At 39.2% G+C, this 12,282-nt stretch overlaps 1 protein-coding gene across 1 annotated transcript in view; it reads left to right on the forward strand.

The window, feature by feature from the left end:
- The first annotated feature begins 3,392 nt into the window (after positions 1-3,392).
- Positions 3,393-12,282, forward strand: part of LOC130100351 (polyamine-modulated factor 1-binding protein 1) — a 239,432-nt gene continuing 230,542 nt past the window's right edge. The window contains exon 1 of the mRNA XM_056265779.1: positions 3,393-3,514. The gene's annotated coding sequence lies outside the window, so the exon portion shown is untranslated. The remainder of the gene's footprint in view (positions 3,515-12,282) is intronic.

Here is a 12,282-nt window from a genome sequence, read left to right on the forward strand (position 1 = left end):
GGTATTTTGACATAATTGTGTGTGTATGTGTCCGTTCAAGCGCAAGTAGCCGTGAAAGAGGAATCTAGTGTTCAAGCGGTGAATGGATCACGGATAAACTGCGATCTGTTGCACCCATAATAATTAATGAACACACTAATTATTATGATTGCTACCAGAGACGGACAAAAATCCTACACCAGTAAGTAAACATGTCTCTGTCCCCAAAGATGTTGGTACGCGGACATTTTTTTGTTATACTGGTTGAAACTCTCTTCATATCCTGATAGCAATCAATAATAGAAGTGGTCTAAATATTAAAACGTACATATTCTTCTGTGGAAGTCTCAGGACCAAAATAATTTTCATCGATCCGAATACAACAATGTCCTACCTGCCTGTCAACATATGTATTTCCATACCTCTGCCAGGCCCGGCTCCAGCTTTGAGATATAAGGTGGGCCACGTGACATTCCTGGTGGGCTGGAGTTTTAACATTATTTTATTTTTTCCCTGTAAAAGATTTTGTAACTTTATTTTATAACAAAAGGAGCAGGTCTAAAAAGGCACTCTATAAGTAAACACATAGGGCTCAAAGCTCAACGCTTTACTGGTTACTTGCCCTGCATGCCAACATTTTCACTGGCCACACCACAAAAATAAATAAATAAATAGTTTTTTAAAATAAATAATGTTAAATAAAGACACTTATGAACAAAGTACAAGCAAATGAAACAATAGCACAAATAAATACAATAGAACAAAGATACAAATCAAATAAACAGATTTTGTACAGTACAGGTACAAAATACTATAATGTACTAATTAAATATATGTTAATCCGTTTTAAAGCTGAAAAAAGTTATTCAGTCGCAGACAGATTTGAACAGAGATTTAGGCTACTGTCACTTTAAGACCAAATGCACGGATCTGACACACATTAGATTTTCTCCCAACTGTTTACATTCATTAAAACTTTTTTAACTCAGTTAAGACTGTGGTTATGAGGATACTCACCAAAACGGGCATTTTAACGTAATTTTGTATGTATTCGTCCGTTTAAGAAGACACAAAAGAGATCTCAGTTCGCTGACGCAGCCCTCTGACTGTGTGCGCTTTGTGTGTATGCGCACAGAAAACAGCATGTACCGAATTGAGTTTCTTTTGAGTCTTCTTGCGCGTGAACAGCTTAAAATCATTTTGTATATGTTTATGAAGACCGCGGTCATGTTCTAATACTGCTTTCTAGTCTCTAAATAACAAGCGAAATTTTGATATCAAGCAGCTAAAAACCTAGCCTGGTTAAAACCAGACCATTCTCAGTTGTAACTGAGTTATAGTCTGGCAAAGCGTCATAGACAAATCATTTCCAGAGGGGCGTCACCAACGGACGTCGCGGATAGACCTAAACCCAATCAGAGCGATGAAGGAGATGACGTATGCAGAGTGGCGGAGAAATATCTCCGAGTGTTGTTCTTTGCTCGGGTTTTAACTAAAAGGAAACGTTCAAATCGCTTAAAACAGACGCGATAGCTGATTCGAACGAGTGATGTTTGACGGCGGCATCCATCTTTGTAATGTAGGCTACAAAATCTGCTTCAAAATCCCAGCGCTGTGGTCATCGTGTAAAGCCCGCCCCAACGTTTCTGACTGGTGCCGCGATTTCGACGGATTGGAAATGGGCTTGAATTAGCTCTTTGCCAGACTAACTTTCAGAGCAAATCTAAATTTGCCGGAAGTTGTCTGGGTTTTCCCAGGCTACTAAAAACCATGATCTCCCTCAAAATCTGCAACATCCCAACAATTTTGCAATCGGTAGTTATTTGGCGCGGGGCCAGGGTGGGACACGCTTCTGATTGGGTGGGCCAGGCCCACCGCCCTCTGTGGTGCCGCTCCGGCCGCTCACCCTGCTGACGCATACATTACACGTCATCCGTGTTCCGTAAGTCTATGCAGAGTTGTAGACAGTCACCGAGCGCCACAAACAAACAGCAGCCGCCCTTTACAGTATCTTCTGGACCACAACAATGAGCTTATACTGTTGAGCTTCACGCCATGCCATAACATAAATTAAGAGATGGCAACACGTTACGTTCTACCCGGAGCTGTTCACGTCCTCAGACTCGGATTTATGCATTTCTATGTTAACAGTTAACACTATCAACACCGGAATGAATCTGCAGTAGTCAGGTGGTACAAGTAAGAGCTCTGTAAGTTGTTTAAATTCATTATTATTGTAATGTTATATGCTTTGAGACATGAGGTAATTTAACGCTGTTCTTCATCTTGTAACACTTTGCAGACTCTGCTGTGCGCGTTGATGTGTTTTGATGGAGGCATGGCTTTGGAGACGCTCTGAAGGGAGGGTGGGATCTCATGTTTTCAAACTTGCTACCTTACCTTTATTTAAAAAGAGCTTATCGTTAGTCTATATCACAACCTCGGTTTTGTTCTTGGTCATTTTCAGCTATTTCAGCTGACAACACTTTAAAATCTTAAAAATAACCACTCAGCCTTTTTAAAGGACCCTACCCAGATAGCACACTTCTATTTGATGTGATATTTACATCTGGAAGACGTATTTTTAAGAGTGTTTGCTCATCTGCAATACGTCTAGGACGTTTCCTGTCAGATGTCAAATAGACGTTTAGAAGATGTCTTTAAGATGTAATGATTTAGAATGCATGTTAAACTGACATCTTCTAAACGTCTATTTGACATCTGACAGGAAACGTCCTATAGACGTATTGCAGATGAGCAAACACTCTTAAAAATACGTCTTCAAGATGTAAATATCACATCAAATAGACTTGTGCTATCTCATCTGGCTTAAGGCTATTTGAGTTATGATTTCATGTTTAATCAGGACAAATTGGTTGTTTTCACTATTGATAACAACATTAAGCTTAACTCTATTTACCGCAACTATAATATTGCATTCGCTTGACTTTGTATTTGTCATTACAAGGAGATTTTTTTTTTTTTTTTTTTTTTTTACATGTATCTCCATGTGCTAGCTACAGTACACCTTTTGTTATATTAGCTACTGAATGAAATAAACCTACACAAAATCTCATGTTTATAAAGAGCGTCTACAGGTTACCAAGACGCTACTCTCTAGAGATGAAAATCCTCAAACGACATTTTCATCAGCCGCGTACGCTTCATGTTTGGCATGTTCCCATGGAGACCAGCACCGTTCTCTGGTAAAGTTCCGCCTACCTGGCCGCAGCTCCTACTGCGATTGGTAGTCAAACCTTTGGCAGGCGTGTTCTGAATGATCATTGGCTCGCTGCGCTGTTTGTCAGTCTGTGAGAAGGATGTGTACGGGCGGGAGAGAGGGGCGGCGGAGCGGGCGTTTAGAAATGATGAACAACGTTAACAGCGCAGAGATTTCGGTCTTTATTGACTGTAGTAACTGAATATACTGGAAGTCAAACGTCTACAGCATTAAGAAGATGAAATCAGCGTGAAACAGTCATCAAATCACGAGACACGGGTGAAATGAAGCACTGCATGTGTAACTGTGCAACAGGTAGATGAATTAACTTTATGAAATCATTTGTTTATTCCGTCTCATAACCACTCGACATGAAACATACGATGGTTTGGTTAGAATCTGTAGCAAACCTCGTCTTTATAAACATAATCAAAGTCTGTCTAATATTCTAACATGCTATACTAGACTTACTATACTATACTATACTATACTTACTATACTATACTAGACTTGCAATACTTGTGCTTACTAGACACACGTTTGTTTTTAAGCCAAAGTTTATTGAGAATAATTTACAACACCTTTAAAAGGCTTAAAACATGTTTTCCCTAGTATAATAAGAATAATTTGTAAAGTTTTTAAAGAAGCAGTGTTAATTGCTTGTTTATTCAATGTGTGGTGTAATTGCAATTATCACATTCAAGAAGAGCTGCAAGTGAAGCATAGCTCACAGAGAGTTTATTTTATTACTGAGACTGCCGGGATGTTTCCATTAGCTGTAGATTTTCTTTTATAATACTGAATTACTGCTAATCAGATTGCTGCAGTTTGTTAATGCAATTGGTGTCAGATTTACAATCTTCTCATTACCTTATTAAGCAGATAAATGTTATTGATATCTAATATTGAATGAATTTCCCTCTCAATCATGTTGGTTTGCCGGATGGCGTCTACCTTAACTTTCTAGTCCAGAAATGAACATGAGGCGAATAGAAAATAACAATAAGGCTGTTTATGCCTAGGCCTATATGTCAAAATAAGTTAGCATAATAGCTAACATGAATTCACTAACCTAACATCAGCAATAAAAAAAGAGTATAATTAAAATGAACAAAGTTTAACAGCTAGAACCTTGTTGTGAAATGTAACAGAATAAACATGGGATTGTAAATGTAAAATAAAGGGTGTTTTTATAATTGAGATTTATATCTAATGTCTTTTATATTTAATAGCAATAAATACCAAAAAATACATTTAAACCACTCGATAAATCTGACAAACAGGTTGCATTGATTTATTTATTTGAAATGTGACAAACCTAGGCCATTTTATGTTACATGCTTAGTTTTCTCCCCGCCGTCCCATATAAATGAAGCACATCCTGTCTGATTCCACAGAGATATGAGTGTTACACTGTATTTTGATGATCAGTCATGGTTCATCTGGTGTAGATGTTCTCCGTGCCATTTGTTTTCTCTGCAATGATTTTGGTTTTTGGTGCATTTCTTTACTAATACGAACCAGGTTGCATCAGCACAGACAGAGATCAGGCTTTTTGTCACAGATGATGAGAACGGCAAGGTCTATCCGGCAGACTTTAAGCCATATATTCTCTCTATGATGTCCTTTTTTTCTCTAAATCTTCCTTTTTTCATGAAAGAGTCGCCTGGTTTTCTCATTAATTACAGCTGTGGCAGAAGATACAACTAGCTATTGTGATCAGAGGCAGCCAGACCTCAGTAAGTTTTGCAGCACATTGCCTAATTAGAACTGGTTACATGTGGAAAACAAAGGCAAAGTACTCTTGGGGATTGTGATATGTTATTAAAACCGTTTATTGCGGGGGCGACTGGCTTTTAGGACAATGAGGGGGCCTATTGGAGATCTGAGCAGCTTTAGCTGTCAACTGAGGCTGTGGTTCACTTTCTTTTCTTTACTGCTGCTCGAGGGAATTTTTAGTTTGTGTGCCACAGAGCTTTGTACTTCTGACCTTCATGTTGAATTTGTCTGCGCAGATGACCAGCCCCATTAAGGAGACAATGGATAATCCAGACCAGACGAATGGTATTCTATAATGCATGTACTTTTGAAGGAGACTATCTGCTCCCGGCGTATTTTATGTACCGCAACTGTTAAGGCAAGATTTGCAAAAATAGGCCCTTTGAAATTGCTGTTGTTAAGTACTCAGTTTTAATGACTGACAAAGTGTGATTCAAGGGGCTCAAAGATGGGGATGGGAACATTATACCAGTTTCAGACTACACGATAACAGCCCGATTTTGGCACAGTCCGCTTGATGTAGGGTGTTGTAGTGATTCGTAAATGATAATGGGCGACGGGTCGCAATAATTTATCTTTTTATCTCGTATAGACCTTATGCCTATGTGCCAGAGAAACAAACGCGCAGCCATCTTTAGAATATTGTCTTTGAACTTCTGTTTATATATTTCTATGGCTTTGCTGTCAAAGAGTAATTAGCCGGTGAAGTGGATTTACTCATTGCATTGTAATGTTTAACAAATGTCAGTAGACTGGGAAAATTTTAAACCGAGCGGCTCATTCATAAATCCGTAAGATTTATCCTCCATGCCGTCTTTTAAACAGCTTGTGAGTCGCAAGTACCAAAACGAGTGGCTTACTGCACTTAAACGGTCAGATACACACAAAATTATGCCAAAATGGCCTTTCTGGCGAGTATTCGGTTAAACAGTCAGTTTTGGAACGTAAAGTTGAGAGAAAACGCATGTTTGTGTAACACAGTCTTTTGGATCTGTGCATAAACTCTAAAGTGACAGCAGCCTAATAAACCTGCTGCCGTCTGTTATGTTAATAAAAGAACAAAAGTAGAAGAAAATCACTCTCTGCTCTTGACTGAATAACTTTTGTAACTTTAATTACTCCTATAAGCATGAAAAAATGCATTCATACTAAAAAAATCCAAAATGCATGCAAATAAACTTAACAAGAACTGATGAAAAGAAGTCCTTATTCCTAGTGAAAAGTTTGCACTGTTTTCACAAGTATTTTTCAGGTCTGGCTGTTGCTTCCTGGCTGATTTGAGACCTTTTTATAATCTTTTTCTATATTTTATACTCCATTGTACCTTTTTAATACTTTTTATAGTGCCTATTTATACTCAGCATTTGAAAGCGTGAGCGAACACAGGTGCTCGGGAACACATGCGTACTAGAAAGATTAATCCTTGTCCAGTTTCTGCGCTTTTTCGCTCCAAAAGTTACAATAAAAATGTCTTTGTACTCGTTTAAAAAGAGTTGCTGCTTGCCGGTATGTTTTAACTCCTCACACAAGTGCTCCACTACCCACCAGGCCACATCTCTGACCTATATGGTCTTTCTTTCTTTTCTTTTCTTTTTTCGCTAGATAGGAGATAGGGCCATGCAAAACGTTACATTGTCTAAATTACTTTTAAGGCCACTGTATCAAAATGGCTTTACAGTAAGTCCTTGTGCTGTTCATGTCTGAAGACTGAGTCTGATATGAACGGCAGGAAATCTGATATTTTGAGGTACTTTGAAACTTTATTACGACAGTGCACAACTGCTAAAAGGTATTGTACCATAATGAAAGCCTGACAGTTTGATCTGTATTTTTAATAGAATTAAGTTTCTTTACATCAAAAAGCTTTTTGGGTTATATTTTCTCACTTTTCCATTAAGTGGCCTTGCATTGAATATCTTTCAGATGCCCTTTTTCATCGGCACATACCAGTCAGAGAGGAAAAGAGTACTTGCAACGACATGAAGAGAGTAATTTCTTTACCCGCACTTGCTCTCAGCTCATGTAAATGTATTACTAATTCATTGGGTTCCTTCTCAGCATTAAAAGAGGAGCTGTTTTTTTTAGATGATTCTGGCCGCTGATGACTGATGAATGCGGGTGGTGTCATGTCACAGGTTCAGGGCTGCTGCTAAGGATTGTGGGAGAGGATAATGCGCACCTAGTTTTGATGAAAGATGATGAAAATTTCAGAGAGTAAAGGGCCCCAAAGTGTCTTCCAGCTTCAGGAAATAATAAATGCCATCTCCATGCTTTAAGGAGCGCTGGAGGTTTGAGCAAGACTTTATTTTAAGAATGTAGATTTTAGCTGTATTCTTGGAAGTGTCAGAGAATATTTTTAACAAGAATGAAAGAGGTGCATGATTTTTGACATTCTAATTGTTGAGTATTTCCCTTGATATTGTAATAAATTTAAATTATTAGAATTTACATTAGAAATCCATTGTATGTTGTATTTTGATTATCCAATCCCATGATAGTCAAATGAAGCTATTACTGCAATATGATGTGAAAAATGTTGTATTATTTTCATTTTTCAACATCAACTAGATGGTTAGGCTAGTTGCCTAAATAACTACTAATTGGGATCAAAGATATTGTTCACCCAAAAAGGAAAATTCTGTCATTAATCATTTTTTTTCTGTGCTCAACATTTGCTTTTGTCAAACACATCTACTGTGTAGTGACCATTTTCAATGCAATTACTACAAATAATGGGGACAAGTTCTTTCAAGCCTCCATAAGATGAATATCATAAAAGTCTTGCGTTCCAAAAACAAAAAAATACATCGTATTGGGTACTTTGACCCATCTACATATATTGCAAGCTGATTTATTTATTTATTTATTTTTTACAATGCTTACCGGTAATTCAACTTTTAAATAGAATATAACTTTTTGGTACTTCAGGAGTAGACATGAATTGAATGCAAGTGCTCACACTTTATTCTTCATATTACAAATAGCTATTGTACAAAACCTTTCTCAAATATTGTGTTTGTTTTAAACTATGAAGAACAGTGCTGTTTAAAATTAGTTTCTGGTTGTCAAATATTTGAGCATGTTCATAGTTAATGAATCACATCTGTGGTTACTCAACTAGGACACCCATGTAAACTTGACAAAATCTTTCACATGTTTGCAGATGCCACTTTTACTATAATATTTTGATTCTAATATTTCAAGTCAAATACACTGCCATTTAGACAACTGCTGAATATTGATCTTTAGAGGGCCACGGTTTCTGTAATCTTTCTCATACTGTACCAGGTTTGGGGTTTATAATATGTGTGAAATGTTGTTTTGACAGATAGTCTGTAGTTTCACTGTACACAAAAGTCTATGGCATAAAGAGGATAATTTGTGATCCATTTTCTCTGTACATCTGAAGTTCAACGTGGACCGAATAAACTCACATTTTCTCTGAACTCTACGTCTGCCCTTCCCAAACCTCTGTGGCATCGGTCCTGTTGTAAAGAGAAACCACCATGACCCAGCCAGTCACATTAAATGGCATTCTGCTGTTTACAAGTAGCAGTTTACTTGCTATTACGCTTGTGTAAACAAGAGTGAGTGCGGATCATTGTAAAAACAGGGTCTGAGTGGCTGGGCTTTTATAGGGCATATTCTCTTACCTTCTCTGACACTGAGAAAGCTTTATATAGACTTGTCCGATAAATAGTGTTTGTCCTCCCCGGTGTATTGCGGGAAGACACGGGCGGGCAAGTGTATGGAATCTCTGATACGTCAAAGGACAGGTATGATTTAGTAGACGTGTAGGAACCCCGCACGGACAAATGAGCCTATAGCCACAATTTACAGAGACAGGTCGGGCTTTGTCTTTGAGACATACAAGTGGTGTTGTGATGGTCTAAGAAGCAATTCATCTATTTTGAAAGGGTGCTCCCTGAAGTAGGCCTATGGCTTAATACCTTGACAAGCGCTTTTAAAGACGTGCCTCTTTGTCAGTCTCCACAAACGTCTCTCCGTTCGTGCTTGCATGCAGTGCACTATGGGAGCTGTGGGGGTATTAGGAGAAGGGAAAGATGAAGAGATGTCTGTCTGTGGTCTGTTTGACGTTACAGACCGCATGCGCTCGCTGATACTTGATCTGATGTTAATGTGCCGCTCTGTGAGAGAGAGCTCAAGAGAGGGAGAGAGCGAGTAACGGAGGGGGAGATGGGCAGATAATCCCGTCTGCCTGATGAGATTGAAGGCTCGGATTGATTGATCGCCTAATCATAGGAGGAAATGGGCCTGAAAATGAATGGGACTCTGCCCTTGGCTTGCCGGGGAGCCGGGCGGCTGGATCGCTGGGGATGTTAGCTGCAACTCTACATGGCCTTAATGTGCACGGGACCTGATTTCATTTGCGTCTGATATACAGTTATACGATCCCCACTAAATGATCAAATATAAAAAGCAAGAGGGGGAGCCAGGCAAAGGGTGTAAATCAAGCTTTATTGCTGGAATATTACTTTTTCATGCCATCTGAAATTGATGCTCGCAGAAAGGTGAACGAATGAAAATCCAATACGAATTAGCACAAGTGGAAGCGGCAAAGAGAAAAAAGGAAGCTGAAAGAGAGATGACGAGGATATGAAATACTAGTTAAGGGTGCCAGCGGATTATATTTTTTTCCTCCCGATTAGGTTCGCATTATCAGCCGGGTGCCTCGCAGATTTGTTTTGAGAAATTTCCTCGCAACTGGGAGGCAGGATTACGAGAAGATCCTGTGCCGTCATGAGATAACGGGTGGTGCTCTCTCACTTTCAAAGGTACCTGAGATTTCAGCTGCATCTGAGCTTGTAACCCAGAGCTATTCTCCACCTTAGTGAGGTAAACTTCATCTTAGAGGGATCTCTGCTGGTGGGCTCTGCTTTGCATGAAACCCAGCCCTCGGTGGTGTTTGTAAATGAGACAGGCCTGTCACATCCACTCGGTCTGCGAATCTTGCTGGTGGAGATGCACGTTGGATGTGAGTAGCTTCCACTTGCACCGTGCATTTATCTCTATTTCCACCTGAAGCCCGGCACACCAGCAATGATACCGACGTGTCCGTCCATAGCAAATTGTAATCTTCAGCCCAAAAGACAGCAGCCCTTTTGTGATTGGAGCGCAAGCGTAACGAGGATAAATTTAGCGCTTAGCTGCCATTTGTAAGTGGAGGTGCCATGGCAGATCAGGGGTGGTATGTGACTAATGAGATGATGCGTGTTATCACCAGCAGTCTCGTAAACAGGGAGGTCATTTGGTGTGCCAGTCCGCGTTGTGGATACGTGAATCTTATTTGACAGAACGATGACCCAAACCGCCCCTCCTGGCTTGTCCCATTGGATCAGTGGCAGCGGCTGTCACAAAGCTGAAGATGATTTCTACTTGCTTGATACACTCGGAGCTGGCAGAAAGGGATTCAATTAAGCTCTCTTTTTTTTCACGCCATCCGTTTTTCACAGAATGCTGTCAGTGACTAAGAATATATTTCGTGATTAGAGTGTATTTGCCACGCTCAAACATACCAGGGTTGTTTTTGATTTTTTTATGGCCTTTTGCACTTTTATTAGAGAGGATGGACAGACTCCAGGGATTGCTATGTGACATATTAAGCCAGACTTGAACCTGGCTTTTATATGTTCAAGGCCATTTGCAACACTAAGGGGGACACTTAACCCCCCAATATTCTGATTTGGTTGATCAGTTGGTTTTTTAGTGACTAATTAGGAACTTTTACATTTGTTCCCAGCCATGACTCAGAGACCTTGCTTGTTTTATTTAGTATTTTCATAATGTCATTTGTGGGTTTCAAGTAGACCAGATGAATCTCACTTTTGACAGATGACTCCCTGGTAGATGGTGGTTGATTCTCCTCTCTGTCTCCTCCTAGAGGAAGGTGTCTCGGCTGCAGATCTGGGCAGGTTTCCAGTCTGCCTGTGCTCTGGAGTCAGCAGAGGGCGAGATGGAGACTTTGTGAGGGCTCATCGTGCCTGCTGAAGGAGAGGGAGCTCGCTGATCAATAGAATTGATCATGAAGTCAATACCCCAGTTTATATCCCTCTTTGTTTACTCCCACCCGGCTGTTGGCATGTTAAACCGAGCGTGCTCTAAGCAGTCACCCTTGGGACCCTCTAAAAGCCGCCCTTGCACCCATCATTGATTGACACGCAACAAGCAGCAGGAAGTGTTGACAGTGCGGTGGCCTGATTCTGTTTTCCAAATTTCAGCGGAAGATCAAGACGAGAAGGCTTCGCATATCCCTGCAGTTTCCCGCGTAGCGGTTTCATCAAGCATTCACACGTCCTAGCGGTGCTGAGTTTCTGATTAGCCTGGCTCAAAGGCTCAAAGAGTCTCCAGATGCAACATTTAATCAATTTTAGGATTGATTTCTTTTCAAGCCTAGGAATGGATGACCTCACTTTCACTCAAAATGATTTCTCTTACATTTTTGTGGCCATTATTAACAAGAATATCAACTGTTCTGTACATCTTCTGTCCAGAAAAATGTTTTGTAAAAACTCAATGTGTTCGGTTTTGAAAGGTAATTGTGAGAAGTATTTTTAATTATATAGTCTACATAGTTTCAAGTTGCCAGCTAATTTGTAGACCTTGGGCTTTGCTCATGCAATTAGGGGTGGGTGATATGACCAAAATCTTATATCACGATATGAGTAATTTTATTTCATGAGAACGATATCACAAAATATTATTTTTGCTTTTAGGTTTTTATATCATAACATTTTTGATACCATTGAAATTTCATAATTTTTGTCACCAATATCCAAAAAACGAATACTAGCCTACAAAAAAAAAAAAAAAAAAAACTGCAATAGAATAAAGAAATAGACCTGAAAACTTCAAGCACTTGAAATAAGAAATACTAGTCTACATAAATTGTAAAGTAATCAAATATATAAAAAACACTGGATATCTTCACTGTCTAAATTAAATATACATGGATTCCTATTAAAGTGAGAGAAAAAAGTGATTCAGTCAAGAGCATTGAGAGATTTTCTCTTTTGTTGTTTGATTAACATTAAAGAGCATATTGCAGGTTAAAAAAAAATCTAAATTAATATATAACCTTGTATGAAAATACCATATGAAAAGGTAATGCAGGATTTAAAATGTTTTAAAACGACATAAGGGCACAAATTTAGTAGATAAAGTGAGCGTTTCTTTGACTGCTCGTAAAAACCGTTTTTTTTTTCAACATCGCGTCATTTTACGTCACCAGAGGGAGGGAGCCTCAGCAGCGCAGATAGGTTTGTATTCAGTACAAGCGGGTAAAT

Source organism: Rhinichthys klamathensis, unplaced genomic scaffold, assembly GCF_029890125.1.
Source record: "Rhinichthys klamathensis goyatoka isolate OS25496 unplaced genomic scaffold, OSU_Roscu_1.1 h1tg000240l_1, whole genome shotgun sequence".
NCBI classification, from domain to species: domain Eukaryota; kingdom Metazoa; phylum Chordata; class Actinopteri; order Cypriniformes; family Leuciscidae; genus Rhinichthys; species Rhinichthys klamathensis.